Genomic DNA, 8,209 nt, shown 5'->3' with positions numbered 1-8,209 from the left:
CCCTGCCTCAAAAATAAAATTAAATTAAAATTTAAAATTCTGTTTCCTAGAGCTAGCTGTGTCTGTAATAGAAGCTCACATGGGGTACCATCGGTCCTAACAGTAGCCATAGAAATTGTCATTGATGTTAAAGGGTCATGTCACACTCACATCCTTTAACAATATGGCACAAATAAAGCCTCTCATTGAAAGCTCAGGGGAACAGGGGCTCCTCAGTATACAGGACTGTCTTATATGTCTTCTCAACAGGACAGATACTGTCTCCCCAAGACAGACACTAGCTCAGATCAAGCTCATTGGTAGCCAGACTTTGCCAAGAAACATGTAGCTCAATTCACTAGACTCAGAAAAGAACTGTTTGATGCTGCCAGCTTGCTCTGTCACCATGAGTGCTACCAATGGCCTCCATAGGGCTCTTGGAGTAGAGGTAACATGGTAGAAGACCCTGCAAAAGGTGCCAGTGGGACCTTTGGGGACTTCCAGAACACATTCACTAGGCAGAGGCTAAGTCTTTCCGAAGAACTACGTTATAAGGACAGAGATGTGGGACAGAACAGAGAATCCCTGTAGAGGAACAGGCTGCCAGGTCTTGTCTTGACTCTGCAGCTTAAAGCAGGTCCCTCCAGCTCTGAGATTCTTTGTCCTCACCTGTTCAAGTGACTATTCAAAGAGCCTGCTATGGGCTGTGGAGATGGCACAATGGATAAGGAATCAGACATATAAATTTAAGGATCAGGGTTGGAATTCATAGAACACGTGAAAGAGCCGGTCAGGCATGGCAGCCATGTGTATTCCCAGCACATGGGAAGCGGAGTCAGGGCATCTCTGGGACAAGCTCGATAGCCAGACTATTTGACCTGAAAACTCTGTGCTCAATTGACAGAGCCTGACTCAGGAAGTAAAGTGGAGAATCATCAAGAAAAACACTCAATGTGAACCCTAGGATTCCACAGACATGTGCACACAGGCACGTGTGTGCAACCATTCAAAACACGTGTGCACAGGATGAACATGCACACATACCACACACATATAATAATAAGGTCTTAACACCTACTATAAAATGCTACATAGATTGGACAGAGTAGAATTACAGTAGCCTGAGGTAACTGAATGTCCTCAATCGTCGTCATCAGACATAGTGGACAACAGCAAGGTGCCTATGTTCCAAGGATCAAGGACCAGGACAAGAGGAGGTTTTGAACAGAGTAGGGACCTCTCTATGACCTTCCCACTTTCCAAACAGAAGTGTTTGCGAGGTTAACAGTTTGACATTTTGTCCCTCTCCCTCATTTCTTCTCTTCACTCCTTTCTCTCTCTCTCTCTGTTCTTCTATTACTTCATTTTGTTCCCCCCTCCTTTCCTTCTTTCCTTCTTTCCTTCTTTCCTTCTTTCCTTTGTTCTATCCTATTCATCTCTCTTTTTCCTTCTTTCTCACTTTCTTACATCCCCTCTTCTTCCTTCTTCCCATCTCTCTATGGTCCTAGGCTACTCTCTCCCACACCACCTGCTTTCTCTCTGTCATCTTTGGGTCTTTGAACCTTCTGTGGCCCTCTCTGGCCCACACCTGCTTATCTTCGAGATGTCAATTCAGCTATCTCTTCCTCTAGGCTGAGAAAGCAGCCCCCTGTTGGCTTCTCCTGGCTTCCAATATCGATAAATGACTTTCTCGTTTTCTGAGAGGGCTGAGACCACTTCTTAACACCTATCATACATTGGAGTAGGGGGCCCAGGAAATAGGCATGGTTTGAATAAGTAGCAATTTCTCAAGGACTTGAAGCTCATGGACAAGGTTTCATATCTCCATCTATGAGTCCAGGGTTCCTTCTTCTTTTTGTCATGTACCTACTCCTTCAACAAACATTGACTGAGAACCTCCAGCACCCCAGGCCCTCTGCCAAATGCAGGGCATTCAGTGGAGAGGAAGGAAAGTTTTTTACTCTGAAGGAGATTCAATTCTACAGGACAGGAGCCAACACACAATGATGTAGGACCAGAGACCAGCAGCATGACTAAGCGTGAACTCATGGGCACCTTACAGTGATGAGGATGGAGCTATAGGTCCAGAGACCAGTGTGACCAAGTGTGAGTTAGTGGTCACCTTACAGTGATAGAGTTGGAGTTGTAAGTCCAGAGACCAGAGTAAGCAAGCCATGTGCTAATGGGCACCTTACAGTGATGGAGATGGAGCTGTAGGCTCACTAGAAACCAGTGTGACCAAGTGTGAGCTAGTGGGCATCTTGGGTGAGCCAGAGGAGGGAAGGCCTCTCTGGGGACAAAACAGAACGGATTGACAAACAATAGGAGAGCTGATTCTGTGAAGTGTCTCTGATAACTAGTACTCTAGGAAAGTGACAGCTGGCGTCCAACTCATAAAATGGTGAGACTGGAGTGGAAAAACAGATCATTGTGACGTAACACATGGACCAACAGCAACATAATATGGACAAGACCATAAAACAGAGGCAATGTAGAGTCTGACGGTCATGATAGAGAGGTTCTGTTTGGATCAAGTAAGATGGAAGTCCATTTTGTGTCATCAAGCTGACAGAATCTAGAATCTCCTAGGAGGAAGATCTTAGGGCACACCCATGAAGGAATGTCGTGATTAAGGTTAACCTCTGAGAATGTCTGCGATGGATTTTCTTGCTTGTATAAATTGATGTTGGAGACTCATCTTAATTGTGGATGGAACCATCCCCTAGGTAGGAGATCTTAGACTGTACGCAATGAAGAAAGCCAACCACCGTTAGTAAACATGCACACATTTCCCTCTGCTTCTCCACTGCAGGTACAGTGTGGTCAACTTCCTCAAGCTCCTGCTTCATTGACTTCCCTAGCATGGTGGGATATCATCTGGAACTGAGAGCCAAAATAAACTCTCCCTTACGTTGTTTTGGCCAATGTATTTTGTCATAGCAACAGGAAAAGAAACTAAGACAGGGTTATAGGCTGGGAGGGACATGGTATGACTCATGGTTTTTTAAACATTAGCCTATATACAATGTAGACTACAATGGAGGGACAAGCAGAAGAACAGAAGCAGAGAGATCAGATAGGAAACTAATCTGCCGGTCCAAGCAGAAGGTGATGTTGGCTTAGCCTGGGAAAGATATCCTACTGATATAGAGGAAAGGATGGACCATACTGGAAGGAGTGGCTGCTTGGATTTGTTAATGTGTCAGAGCATGGAACTGGTGGGAAATACTCCTGAATTAGACTTCGGGGGGTGTGGCGGAGAAGAGATGCTGAAGAAACTGAAGACCTGGAATGTACTTTATCATCAAATGGGGAAAAGAACAGAAGAGAAATCTCAAGACAGGTGGTCATGATTTGTGCTCACTTCTAGATGCCCATCGGGTCTGTAAAGGAAACATCTAGTCAGGATTGGTCACAGAAGACTGAGATTCTCTGGGATTCTATGGCAGAATATACAGATTTGAGGAGCATTTGTTTTAGATAATATTAACATTATAGATCTAATAATATAACATTAACATTATAGATCTAAGTCAGCTTACCTGGGGACAGAACACATAGATAGAATGGTCTGGACTGAATGGTTGTTTTCCCTTCGACTCTCTGCCCCCAAATGCACATACTGAAGCCTGTCCCTCAGTGTGAGGGTTTCAAGAGGCTGACTGGATTGCAGCCATAAGAGTGGAGCCTCAAAAACAGGATGAACACATTCCTGAAGGATAAAAGAGCCTGTCTCCCCTCCATCCAGGCCCTGTGATGATATAAGAATACTGAACACTGTAAATCAAGACCCTCACCGCACACAAGATATGCCAAGGCTCTGGTCGTGGACTAGGTCATCACTTAAGACCTCCAACCTATAGTAATTTGTTACAGCACCCTACACGAAGACAGTGATATTTCACATCCCGGTTCTAGACAAGGTTAGCTGCATAGGCAGAGCCTAAGTTCCAGAAGCTGAGCAAGGGAGAGTCAAGTTATTTTCTTTTGATAATTTTGCTTCCTGATGCTTGTCTCCAGATCCTCCAAAGTCTACCCCACACCCTGCTGAATTGCAAAGATCCCTCCCTGGCTCCTGGACCAGATGTCCTTTAGTGGTACCACACCCACACAGCTAGCCAATGGCAGAGAACAGTCCCTTTGGTCTCCTCAGAATCTTGGCACCAAATGCCCGACTAGCCCTTGCCAAAGTCTTGCCCTGCTGGGTTCTTACCTCTTCCTGGAACAAATGAGGAGGCCATAGATGGCAATCTCTTGTTGACAGCTCTCTCTGTGCCAATGTGACTTCAGGCTCAGCCTCTCCTTACCCATGGCAAAGACTTTTCAAGTCTGGCCTCTGCATAGGTAAGGCTCACAGAGGTTAGACCTTCTTCTTGGTAGGCCTTTCTGCCCAGAGCAATGTTGACCTATAAGGACAACCCCAGTGATCTACAGGGCTGCTCAGAGCAGAGCCCATAGATGGGGTACACCTGATGGTCTCGGGAAGTGAAAGGAAACCCAAGGAAGCAGAGGGCACTCAAGGGTCTTGGACCCAGGATCACATGTGGACTGTACACATTACTCTATGCTTGTCATAACAAGATGCCCACAAAGCTCTCTTGCCCAGAAAGAACAGTACCATGAGACATGATTTGGGGCCTGTCTCTTCTATGTCTTGTTCCTGACAATCGACTTTGAGTTCACTTCCCATTTCTTTGTATGAGTGCGGTGGGGTGTGTGTTCATGTGGCTGTTATTCCTCAGAAGCTATCAACCTTGTTTTTGACACAGAGTCTCTCAACAGCTTTCCTGGAGACCATCACTTAGGCTAGGCTGGCCACCCAGAGAACTGCAGAGTCCACCTTTCTCTGCCTTTCTAGCATGGGGCTTACAAACCAACACTCAGCTCCTTTTTTTTTTTTTTATGATTCCTAGAGATCGAACCCAGACCCTCACACTTGCTTGGTGTGACAGACTAAGCTGCCCCTCAGCTCCACTGCCTGGTTTCTTTAGGCCTGCTGCCTAATTTTTTAGGGCTGCTGCCTGATACCTGTGAACCCACCACTTATTGTCTCCAAGACTCTCATTTGCATGATTTAGGGACATGGCTCAATGCCTAGATCTACCTCCTCATTGCTTTGGGTCCACCCACAGACTTTTCTGGCTTTGCATTCTGGATTATTTAAACTGGGTGTGTCATATCTTTGGGTCTACTGCCAGACTACCCAAAGCCCCAGGAGCTTGGGCTGCTGTTGAATGTCAGACTACCTGGAACATGACCCCCCAGGGGCTGCTGTCAGAAAGGAGCTGAATGCTCCTATGTCAGGCCTCCTACGGTGACTATGGTGATTAGGCAGGGGACTCCTGCTTTGAAAGGAACATATGTATGGTTTGTTTTACTCCCTGAGACCTCCTCAGCCACCTCCCCCTAGAGACAGACTCATTTACACATGTGATTTTTTTTTCCACTTTCTTTTTGATAGTCCATGTTTACTAGAGAACCATGAGTAAGGCCCTGTGCTTCTGGGCAGAATCTCAGAGCTAGCAGGCCAGGCAGGAAGCCCAGCAGCAGGGTGGGAACAGGCCAAGAAAAACCCCCGGGCCTCAGGCTACACAGGAGGGCTCATGCCCATGGCCTGCTCACCAAAGCCTGGCCTCAGAGCTTTGGGACTGGCCTGGACTGATGCCAGCAGCCACTGCTCAGTCCCTTTGCAGAGCCAAGGAGACAAAACAGAGCCCGATTTAAGACAGAGACACAGGGGTCTCTTCTCTGAGCCCTGCCGCAACTGGGACCAATCCAGGCAGATGACTGGACACAGGGGAGGGGCCTCTAGAGGCACAATGTACAATATTCATCAGGAGCAAGAGAATCAGGCCAGAGTAAAATAATAAATAAAGCCACTCCCATTTTGCAAACCCTCTTTGGAAGCCAGGCACCAGGCTAAGTGTTCCACACATGTGTCTGCTTGCTTGTATCAGAACGCCACAAAGACACCATAACAAATCAAAGTTTGCACACCTATGAGAACAGCTAAAATGTTAAAAAGCAGGTATCAAATGCTAGTGAGGACCCAAAGCCACAAGAGTGTCCCAGAGACACTGCAGAATGGTACAGCCACCATGAAAAGCAAGAGTAGTTTTGTTTGTTTGTTTGTTTGGTTGGTTGGTGGTAGTGGTGGGGTGATGTAATTTAATTACAGCATTCCTACATTTCTTCCCTCTAAGTCCTCCCACCCAACCCCTTCCACCCCCTTCAAATCCATGGCCTCTTTTTAAAACTGTTATTGCATGCATATATCTATATATGTATATATTCTTAAATATAACCTGTTGAGTGAATGTAATGTCACTAGCCAGTATATTTTCAGGGCTGACCATTTGGCATCGGACAACCAATCGGTGTGCTCTTCCCTGGGGAAGCTCCTCCCCACGGCCAGCTTTACTTGGTTGCCTGAAGGTCTTTGTGCAGGATTGAGGCCTCCTGGGCTTTTCTCCATCCGGTTGGGCCTGTTCATTGACATTAACGTTGTTTGGCTCATGTTTGGGTGATCATGTTGGTGAGAATTTATGGGTGTAGCTCTGATGTTACCAGGAGATGTAATCTCACAGCAAACTCCCTCCATAGCAAACTCCAGCCCCCTTCCCTTCTGCACCAGGGCAGTTTCTTACATAGATAATATGCTGACTATACAACCCAGGCACCATTCCTAGGGATTGATCTGACCACATTTCACACAGTTTATGATTACCCCAAATTAGAAATGACCCAATGTCCCTCTACTGATCAACAAATAAGCAAATGGGTTCTTTTTAAAACCCCAGAATACTACTTGGCTATAAAAAGGAATATATTGATAACACCTCAAAAATATGGCTAAAAATCAAATGCAGTGTGTTAAATGGGAAAATTTTATAACTAAAAGATCACACACTGACATGAAGTCCTCAGGACAGGGAAAACACAGGAGAGGAATCAGGTTGGTGGTTGCCTGGTGCCGGGGTATACACAGAGCACAAGGACTGTATAATTGGGCTTGAGAAGATTCCATGTAGGTCGTGATCATGGGAGTGATCTCACACTGAGCACATTTGTCAAACATACAGGAGTGGATTTAAAAAGCATAGATATTACTATGCTCAAATTAAGCCTTAGTCATTTGCTTTTTTTTTTTTTTTTTTTAAACAGGGAGGAAAAAAAAGCTCAAAGATTCAACGAGGCAACCAGCCAGGAAGTGGCACAGGCCAGCCCAGCTGTTGAACCACCGAGCTAAGCTACCCTTGCTCTGGAGACCATCTGGCCCCGGTTTCATTTGCCAAGAGACATGGCCTTGCCAGGATACTTAGGGGATGGTAAACTGTGGAGTGGCTCTTTTTTTTTACTAACTGAAAGGTCATTTTCTTTTTTTTTTTTTTTTCAATCTCTCTTGCTCAAGTGTCCGCAGGTTGTCTGAAAATGCTGTCATGGCTCACTTCAGGTTAAGATACGTTGGGTATTGCTACAGCCAACTTAGAGTCCTATCCCCTGCATGTGTGGAAAGGGGACCTAGTCACATTCTCTCTGACACTTATAGCATATCTTCTACTCTTTACCAACCACAGTTTCCTTGAACGTAAGAAGGGGGCCATTACATCAATCTCTCTGTTAGGTAAGAAGCTCAAATGAGAGCCACAGGGGCTGGCAGGGTGGCTCAGTAGGTACAGCCGCTGGCCGCCAAGCTTCATGACCTGAATTTAATCCCAGGGACTCGAATGGTAGGAGAAGAAAATTGGCTCCTGAAACTGTCCTCTGACCTGCACATGTATGTCATGCCATGCAAACCTAAGTACACATGTGCACATGCACACACACACACACGTACACAAATAATTTAAAATGGAGTCTATATGGATGTGCATACACATACACATACAAATAAATATTTTTAAATGGGACCTACACACACACACACACGAGTAAATAAATACTTTTTAATGACACCTGCAGCTTTAAGCTTTGTGATCTAACTGCCTTCTCTGGTCTTGAGGCTGGAGCACGAGCCCAGAGATATTGTTAGCAGCAAAATGCAACAATTTCCAGTGCTCACAGTGAGCTATGCAGTTGAGAGAAACTTCACCTTGCTGTGGGGCTGAGAGGTGGAACCGCCTTTGCCATGGTCAGTCCCACAACTCAAAGGTGGGGTAAGGGGACTCAAGCCACAGGGTCTGGTGGCTGAACTTGAGCTCTTTGGTTTCCTGGTCATTTCTCCAGCTAC

Source organism: Grammomys surdaster, unplaced genomic scaffold, assembly GCF_004785775.1.
Source record: "Grammomys surdaster isolate TR1022 unplaced genomic scaffold, NIH_TR_1.0 66, whole genome shotgun sequence".
NCBI classification, from domain to species: Eukaryota; Metazoa; Chordata; class Mammalia; order Rodentia; family Muridae; genus Grammomys; species Grammomys surdaster.
This window is presented reverse-complemented; position numbering follows the sequence as displayed.